This window comes from Rosa chinensis, chromosome 2 (genome assembly GCF_002994745.2).
Source record: "Rosa chinensis cultivar Old Blush chromosome 2, RchiOBHm-V2, whole genome shotgun sequence".
In the NCBI taxonomy this organism is placed as follows: domain Eukaryota; kingdom Viridiplantae; phylum Streptophyta; class Magnoliopsida; order Rosales; family Rosaceae; genus Rosa; species Rosa chinensis.
In genome coordinates, this window is record NC_037089.1 from 84580832 (window position 1) to 84590235 (window position 9404).

The following is a 9404-nucleotide window of genomic DNA, read 5'->3' on the forward strand; positions in this document are numbered from 1 at the left end:
TTGTACCAAAATGATATTTTTTAGGTTCCGAAGTATTTTTAACAAAACCAAAGCTCGGGTATTTTGCAATGAACATCCATAGCGTCAAGTAAACTCCGAGTCGTACTTTTTAATTTTCGTCTGAAGACTGGTGGCACTATTGAGCTTTTCTTTCGGGGCATTCTTGATTTAGACACCATTGATGTCGAACCTCGCCTAGCACTTTAATCGGGGGGGCCCAAATTTGATATGGGCACCCAATTTTTATTCGTTCCACTTCTCTTCGTTTTCACCTCTTTATTCTTCTTTTTTTTCCTTTTCACCTCTTTTGTTTCGTTCTCACCCTGCCCTGAACAAAACGCAGAACCAAACGAAATGAAGATGGACTTGAAGACTGAAGTTGCATTAGAGATGGACTTGGAGATGGGTACGTAGGAGCTTCCACGAAGCAAAATGGAAGATGGGGCTGTGTCTTTATTCTTGGCGAGAGAGACCACCTCTTAATTTGTTATTTGTGTTTTCTCAGGCCAGCGATACATTTGTGACTTATGGGGCCGAAGCAGTGCCCTTTCACGGCAGTAATTTGAGACACCCGTTATCCAAAATAAGGCAGCACGAGATTTGGAATCATGGTCGGGGATCGTTGCTTCTCATTGTTTCAATTGTAGAGTAGCAATCATGATGCCCACCAACTGTTCGATGAAAGGCCAAAGAAAACCTCTGCAGCAATTTCCTTGCTAAATTTTATTTGAGGTAGTGTTGGTGAGCTTTGTCTTATTGATTCCACGAACAAGGTTTAATTGATCTGTTTATAACCCAGCATCCGGCTCTATGTATTAATTGCTTGAGCCGTCCGACTTCACGAGTCCATAGCCTTTCGACAACAAGCCATATTATTAATTTGACCAATGAGCAGCTTTTCTTTTTGGTCTGCTACACCCACCGCTTCACTTTTCATGTTTTCTTTTTTTTATATATATATTTTTTTTTTGTTTTGTTTGCAGCATCATACTGCAAATTCAAAAACAAGAATCCAGAACATGCCATTACCTTCATTATTTCTAATTGTGATCAACAAAGAAACACGTAGCTCTTGATGTAGTTTTTGTCTTCATCAACCTTGTTTTACTTGATTAAGATATATTCATGTAAAACTCCAGCAATTGCCTTCATATTTTTGTTTCTTTTGCCAATGCCATTTTGAGGTAGTTAAAATGCAAACTCCTTTAGCCAATACGTGGCTTTACAAGGGATAATATTTGCTCCATTTCAGCAACTTGGTCACCAAAAAGCCTCTGCATTATATTTATGAATACAAAGCTTGTTATAGCTTCATTTATCGATTTGGACGAGTGATTTGTACACGTCCTGCAGATTTTTTTCTTCAAACTCATTTGTTGTGATGGTGTGCAACTACGTAAGGAGCCTCGGCAAAGCTCCAGTAGTGACCAATTACTTTACTTCTGAAGGGAGCAGCTTTTCTTATTTGCTTCAAAAGCAATGGTCATGGTTCATGAACAAGGAATAGCACATCCGAAAGGCGAGAGGTTCGTGGTTCGTCAGTAGCAGTGGTGACCTGCAGCTTTGAGCTTTCATTCTTTGTGAGTTTGAAAGTGCTACAGATACGAGACGGTGCTGCCAGGATTTGAAGGAGCAAAGTCGGCGCTGCTACAATATGGGAAGGCTTGCTGCTGGGATTTGAGAGCGCAAGGCCTGCATCAGAGGCGCTGTTAGGAATCTATCTTCTAACATGGGCTTTCATTGTTGTTTGGGCCTATTTGGGCTTTTTGTTACATGAGTCCATTACTTCTAGAGTTTTTCTCTGCTTAAATAGCTAGTAGCAATTGTAACGGGGCATCAAAGAATCGAACCAGTTTATTTGCTTAGTTTTTTCCTCTTTGTTTTCCTTCTTCTCTTTTGCAACAATGTCAATTCTGGACTTGGATCCTGAGGATCCTAACAACTGGTATCAGAGCCCGCACCTGGGCCTGTTTCCGGTTAGTCCGGCGGGGTACGGCGGTGGGATCTCCGCGGCTTGTTATTGCACGCATTCGTCTCACCCTCACGGCAGCCCTAGCTACCCACCACCACCTTCCCAAACAATCATCAATGGGTATGTTTTCCCTCATCAATTTCCATCAACCCACAATTACCATTCACCTCATTCTGACCCAAATCCCTGGATATACCCTTCGATTTCACAACACCATTCCTATGGCCCGTCAGTTTCCAGTGTTCATTCTCCGTTCATCTTCACCAAAACCATGACCACACCACCTATTTACCATTTTGCTCCTTCAATCCAAACCTTTCAGTCACCCTTGGTCCCTACTTTTATGCCCCAACTCCCAATTACATATCCCAAACCTCTTTCTCTGAATCGCAAGTCGTTTCGGCGTTTCAGACATAGAGTCGCCATGGCGGCGAAAGAGAGAATTGCCAAAAAGACCCGAAACCCATATATGTTTCATGGTGTGGGTAAGTACTCGAGGTCCAAGATGTACCACAAGCGCGGTCTTTGGGCCATCAAGGCCAAAAATGGAGGTGCCTTCCCACATCACAACTCCAAGGAGGCAGGTGAGATTATGGAGGAGCTGGGTCAGCTACGTGTGGGTCGAAAAACTTTGATCGATACATCGGAACCACCGGCGGTGCAGTCCGGAACTCCACCTACTACCGGAAACACTTCGTCGTTTTCATTTCCTGTAACGGAACCCACAGACCACTCCATTTCCACACAAGCTTCAGCTGGTTCATCTCTTCCTCCATCAAATGAGGCTACAGGGTTTGTTGGAGATATATCGCTGGACATCCCAGCTGTGGCAGTGAATTTGGCTGGTATCAATGAGTCTGCACATGATGTAGACCCGAATGCAAGCACTGGTTCTCAGATAGTTACTGAAATCAATGTGGGTGTACAGATTAGTGAAGATGTGTTGTTGCCTGAATATGTTCTCCCAGCAGAGGTTTCTGTGAATACTGAAAATGGGCATAATTGGATTGAGATGGTTATTGATTTGGAGAAGCTTGGAGTGTTGGATATCGGTCCTCCAGTAGTGGAAGCACTGTCAAGGACAAAATTCATAGGGCTTTCAAAGGGTTTTAGCTTCCTAAATGGGTTGTCACATTCATCAACTTTTCAGATTGTTAATGTAATTAGTACCGGGGAGAACGTGATGGGGTATTGGACACCTGAAAATGAATTTGTGAGAAACTTGAATTGCAAAACCGCAATGAACAGCTCATTCTCTACTTCCAATAGTAGTCTTGGGTCTATTATATGGCCTGGAGACTCCACCTCTACTCCAAAAGGTTGGCAGATTCCTACAAGTGGGACGAAGTTGAAGATTTTACTACCAGTTCAGAGTGGGTTCAAGGAATTTACGAACGTGGCGGATGATTCTAACTTTGAGCAGCATATTATGATGAAAGAGGAATTTTACAAAGAACAGTTGACTCTGGTGTATCGATTTTGTAGGTCAGGTCATTTTGATAAGGCAAAAGAGGTGTTTGTGCAAATATTGAAGAGGTGGAAATCAAAAGTTACAGATGAAGTTGCAGGGGAGGAGAATACTAAGAAACCAAATTTTGTTCTTAAGGAAGGCCTCAAGCTCGACAATAAGATGGTAGTATGCTCCATTGACACCCAATCTCGATCACATCTATTGTCGTGGTTCATTCTTTTCTTTGAACTTGGTAATTGTGAGACAATGAAGGAAACACCACCCTATTGCAGAAAAGCATCGGCCGAAATTAGTCTAGTGACCCAAAGCTTAGTCTCTCAGGTATTCACTGCCATCATTTCCAGTCCTCAATACTTTCGAGCATCTTTTTATGGGGTATTGTATGACTTGATTAAACTCTATGTTGTGATTTATATTGCTTTCATCGATAATGCTGGAAATTTTCTCCCTGATGACTCATTTGGGATAATGATAGGAAATGACAAGTTATTTTATGAATATATGAATGTGCTTGCCAAAATGCTTTTAAGGAGTGTTAGTAAGGAGCAGCTGATGAGTTCAAATGTTAGCATAATGGATACAATTGTTGCTGCATTATGTGGAGAGAGCATCAAGATGGATGGAGTTGGAATTTCGTTTTTAATTTGGTTGCTTGCAATTCGTAGTACAAAGTTTAAGAGAGAAGCTGCAAGTATAATACATATCTGGGCATCTCTTATTGATTATCAGATGGTGGACTGGAATGTTATATATGCCTTGATGTATGAAGAGAGATTCATTATTAAGTTTTCTAAGAAAAGAAAAGACAGGGAACTTGAAGCTTTGAAATGTGTCTCTCTGGTTATAGAAGTTCATGGTTCTGCTATGAGGAGAGGTTTATCTAATCTTGTCTTGCGAAATGCAGTTGTCAATGTATATGGCCATCGGGGTTATAAAGTTCATGCATATCAGATGTTCAAATTGATTGAATCTAAAGATGTTGTGTCTTGGACGAGTATGATATCTTGTTATGTTCATAATGGGCCTGCAAGTGAGGCTCTTGAACTTTGTCAGCTCATGAAAGAAGTAAATGTTAAACTTGATTTCCAGGCTTATGGGATGCATGGTCATGGCAAGGAAGCCATTGATTTATTCAAGAGGATGGAAGACCAAAAGATTGTTCCAGATCATATTATGTTTTGGGCTCAAGTCTTTTACATTAAGGGTCAAATGGAAACTGATGATGGGCTTGCAAATCAATTGGGGAAGATATGTTTGCTTATTGCAATTGCAATTAATCAATTTCATTTAAATGAAGCTGCCGCTTTGTACAAGGGAATGGACACAAGTGCAATTATTCAATTACATTCAACGAATTGGTTGGTCCAGCCTGAGCATGAACACTGCAAATGGTCTGCTGCAATTTTTCTTGCATTAATCTCAAGTTGCCTACATGTTACCAATCATAAGCAAAAGTTTGAGAATATCGCAAGACTTGTCGAGGTGTTGTGTAGTAGCAAAAGCATCTTTGTGAAAGGAGCCGGTGGGATTGGCTTGGGGTTTTCTTGCCAAGATCTTCTTACTTGGGCCAATGCTTCTGATAATTCTAGCATGGAAACAGACCTAGACAAGCTGTTAGAAAGGGACTTGCTTGGTGACATAGCTAAGGCATTATTATTTATGATATTCTGGGTTAGGGGGCTTGATGCTATTTCCAAGATAAAAGATGTGATATCATGGGTTTTGCACATGAATGGAATGGTTCAAGTTTCATTTCATCATCTTCTTCAATTGGTTATCACATTGTTCATCTTCTATCTTGAGTTATTCTCTGGTGTCGTGTCCTCTATCATCTGCAATTCTCACTATGGTAGCACTTTCTCTTATATCTGCTATTTGGTTGGAAACTTATCTCACAAGTGTCAAGCAGCTCAGCTACAAAATCAGAGGCAGAAACAAAACAATGCATTGGGAGAAAATGAGAGATCATTGTTGCTCTTTCAAAGAGTACTCTTCCTCTGTTTTATTTCAGAGCTTGCGAAGGGAGATCGACAGCTTCAAATATTCTTACCTTATGTTATTATGCTGGAATTGGGAGAAGCATTTACAACTTGGGAATTGCTACATACAAGGGGTGGATGCAGTGATAGGGAATGTCCTGGAGTTCTTACTGAGACCAATAGATGTGAAGATGTGGTGGTGTTTAAGGACACTGATGTTGGTGGTGATCAATCTAAATTACATGCACACAACTTATCACCAATGTCCTACGAGAGTGACTCCAGGCATGCAGTTGAACTTGGCAACGGTGCTTCTTTGCTGCTTCTTTATTTTTTTTGCAATTACCATATCAATGCGCGAGGACATCAATTGGGAGCTGAGATGATATCTTCAGATGTTCCTCTTCTTAGTGTAGATGACCTTGCAAACCAGCTTGTCGAAGTACTTGATTTGTATAGGCTGAAAGAGGTACTGAGCTTGGGTGGTGACTTGGATGATGAAGCAGGGGTAAGTTTTGGAAGACAACTCAGGCTTGAGGTCAAGCCTGTTCTTTGAGCGGGCGGAAATGTTAGGAATCTATCTTCTAACATGGGCTTTCATTGTTGTTTGGGCCTATTTGGGCTTTTTGTTACATGAGTCCATTACTTCTAGAGTTTTTCTCTGCTTAAATAGCTAGTAGCAATTGTAACGGGGCATCAAAGAATCGAACCAGTTTATTTGCTTAGTTTTTTCCTCTTTGTTTTCCTTCTTCTCTTTTGCAACAATGTCAATTCTGGACTTGGATCCTGAAGATCCTAACAGGCGCTGCCCGGCCTGAGTTCATCGGGACGCTGCCCGGCATGGTCATCGGAGGCGCTGCTCCGGCATGTTGTCTTTGACATCATTGACACCCGAAGGTGTCGTTGGGGGAGGGCCTGCAACAGAAAAGAAAAGGCGGCAGAGAGCAATGGAATGAGGTCTGAACCTTTTGTCTTCCAACCTGCAAAGCAGTTCTCCTCCTTGTTTTTCCACGCTGCTGTGCTCCGTTGTCCTCCTGTCGTCCCCCTTCTTTTTCACCTCCTAGGCTCGTTTTATATGAGACCTAAGAGTTGTTGAGGTTGAACTGTTCTCACCTTTTTAAATTGTACTTGGACTCGTCTTCTTCTCATTCTTAGACGTGAAGGTAACTTTACCTTACCCAAATTACATCTGCCTTGAACTCCTTTTTATTACTTTGTTGTAGAGTTTTAGTAAAGCTAGAAGTAACTCGGCAGATAAATTGTGGAATCCTAGAACTACCATGCTTTTTTTTCTTATTATTCTTTTCATGTTTTGGATTTGCCGAAAACATTCATATTGTTGAAGAGTCCTCATTCAAGATGAACTTGTGATTTTTTTCATTTCAACACCTTACCAATATGTAAGCCTCTCAAGCTATCAAAGCCAGTCTTCACTAATTTCTTCTTCTTTTCCCTTTTCCCCAAATTACTGCATAAAAACCTATTGATAGCGTTGCAGCTCCAACAACACTGCAGAAGTAGGGATTTGAATAGTGTTAATACACGAGATAGTAGAAGGAAAGCTTAGTTGGTTCTTTTTTCTCTAAATCGGTTATGATTCGGTCAAGAAGCTTTTGAAAAGGGATGGAATGTGGAGAGAAGAAAGAGAGAGAGACCTGCCAAGAGAGAGACCATCACCAAGGAATATGACACCGAAAGCAGCAGCAATTGCAATTGACAATGGCTTGAAGCTCGAAATATAAACAGGACCCTTCAAGTGCAGGCCCCATATGTGAACTAGAATGCTGACGGATGAACCAAATACTCCCTACACAACAATAGCTTCATATCATCACTAGGATCAAAAAAATTTAAGCTATTGGAATTGAGTCCACAATATATATCACGTTGACACAGATATACAATTAGATATCACTGTCTAGTAGCTTACCGAGTAGATAATGGCAGGCAACGGAATAACAGGTTGTGGTCTCCAGGCACTCAAGTTTCTTTCAGCTAAGAAACATACTGGTGCCAATATAATTGTGCCACACAAGTTGTATAAGAAGCCAGAACTAGCTCAACCGGGTATATCTTCATGATATGTGTCTGTAACATGTTAAAGAAATTCAAGACTACTCTCTTCCAAATATATTTGAGCGTCGGTCATAAACAGGTTGAAATTTTTTCACATTATTATAGGCTTGTCAAAAGTACCTGAAGGATACACCAGGCTGAGAATAGAAGGTACCCAACAGTAAGTAAATGGCCACCTTTTATCCAATCCTCCAATCCTTTTATGTTGTAATGGATAAAATTGTTGGACACTTATAGAGTACCACTATCATTGCACCTGATATTGAGGCTAAAAGTACCCATGACTTTGGCTTGAGACCTACTGCTTCTCAAAGTCACCCTTTCCATCCTATTAAATTGGAGTCCACCGAAAACAAAGGCACACTCAAATCATGTTAAAGTACCTCTTCTGTACTAATTGTTCAACAAGATGAAATTAATCTAAAGAAAGTGAAAACCTGAAGACTACAGCAAGTATGAAGATAAATGCAGGAGAGAGGTTGCCCATAGCTGAAGCAAGAGTAGGTGAACTGTATTCTATAGTCTATACCTTTATATACACATAAACTACCCCAAAACCCTGCTTGATCAAACATATATGAGCTTTTTCAATGTCAAAATAAAGAATAGCTAGTCTGTTAATTCTTAACATTCACAAATTCAAACTACCATACCAAATCAGTCCAAGGATAACAGTTTAAAGAGGAGAGTGAGCTTGAAGGGAGGAAGTTCTGTTCTGCATGTCAGATAAGTGAAGAAGAATTGCATTAGTTTATGCTTTTTGTTGGTTTATATGTGAAATCAAGAGAATTAATATCTGAGTTACTTACCTGCGAAAGATGAACGTCAGAGGAAACAGAAGAATGGTGCCAATTGCATAAGAGTAGACAATGAAGACATAGTAGCTCAACCCTCTTCAGGTGGCTGCTTTGAATAAGACGTTTAACCCAACATTAGTGCACTCCATTGTAACCATGGCAATGAACGGTAGAACATCCTTATCCATGCCATTGCCATCTCCTCTCTTTCTCTCACACACAAAGGGAGACAATATCGAAATGTAAATACATTAAGAACAACATGATGGTCTTATTTTATAGTTATCATTATTTTAAGAAGGCCTTTTTGAAAAACTAGTTGGAGAGCTATATTCAACCAACCGTCGTAGTCTTTCTTTCTCTTAGGCTTTCTTTATTGAATCTGTTCTCTACGATTCTCCCATTCTGTTGTAGGAGAATAGAATTGTGTTTATTATTGATAATAGGAACCCTTTATATAGGGAGTTTACAGAGTACACAAAAGGTAACAGAATCGGAATACAATTAGTATACCTAGGGTACTTTCCTATTACAACTCTAAACCCTAGTTTGTAGAGGCACACATTATGTCGATATCCTTCAACACTCCCCCTTGTGCCGCTCAAACTTGGTGATGACCCTTTAATTGATGCCTCGTTAAAAACCTTGCCAGGTAACAAAAACTCTGTGAGACAAAAATAACCCTGGTTGAAGGACAAAAAGAGCACAACACGTCCTTCACTCTTCGAGATCGAACATGTAGACATCATGCCTCCCCCTGATGTCAATATCTCCCCCTGATTGCTACAATCATGGGAGTTCGGATAACTTTCTCAATCCGATGCTCTTCACATGTTTCTCGAAAGTGGATTTTGGTAACGACTTAGTAAATAAGTCCGCTACATTATCCTCTGATCGGATTTGGTTCATTTCAATATTTAGAAATGCTTGTTGTCATTTCGATGGAGGAGAGGAGGAGCACGGAAGGTGGCATTTTGCCTTGTGGGGTCCGATCCCACACTTCCGTCATCTCTTTTCTCTGTAGAGATAGAACAAGCTCATATCAATCGTACCTCTCAAATATCGAAAGATTGTCTTTATACCATTCTAATGGTGTTGCGTTGGCACGG

General features: G+C 40.6%; 1 long non-coding RNA gene and 1 pseudogene across 1 annotated transcript; one reads left to right on the forward strand and one right to left on the reverse strand.

Moving 5' to 3' along the window:
- Nucleotides 1–264: 264 nt before the first annotated feature.
- LOC121051711 lies at nucleotides 265–917 on the forward strand. Its single transcript, XR_005806600.1, has 2 exons — nucleotides 265–406; nucleotides 506–917. It is a non-coding gene; the product is annotated as an uncharacterized LOC121051711 (long non-coding RNA).
- A 5695-nt stretch (nucleotides 918–6612) lies between these two features.
- LOC112185263 lies at nucleotides 6613–8674 on the reverse strand (annotated as a pseudogene).
- Between the last annotated feature and the right edge of the window lie 730 nt (nucleotides 8675–9404).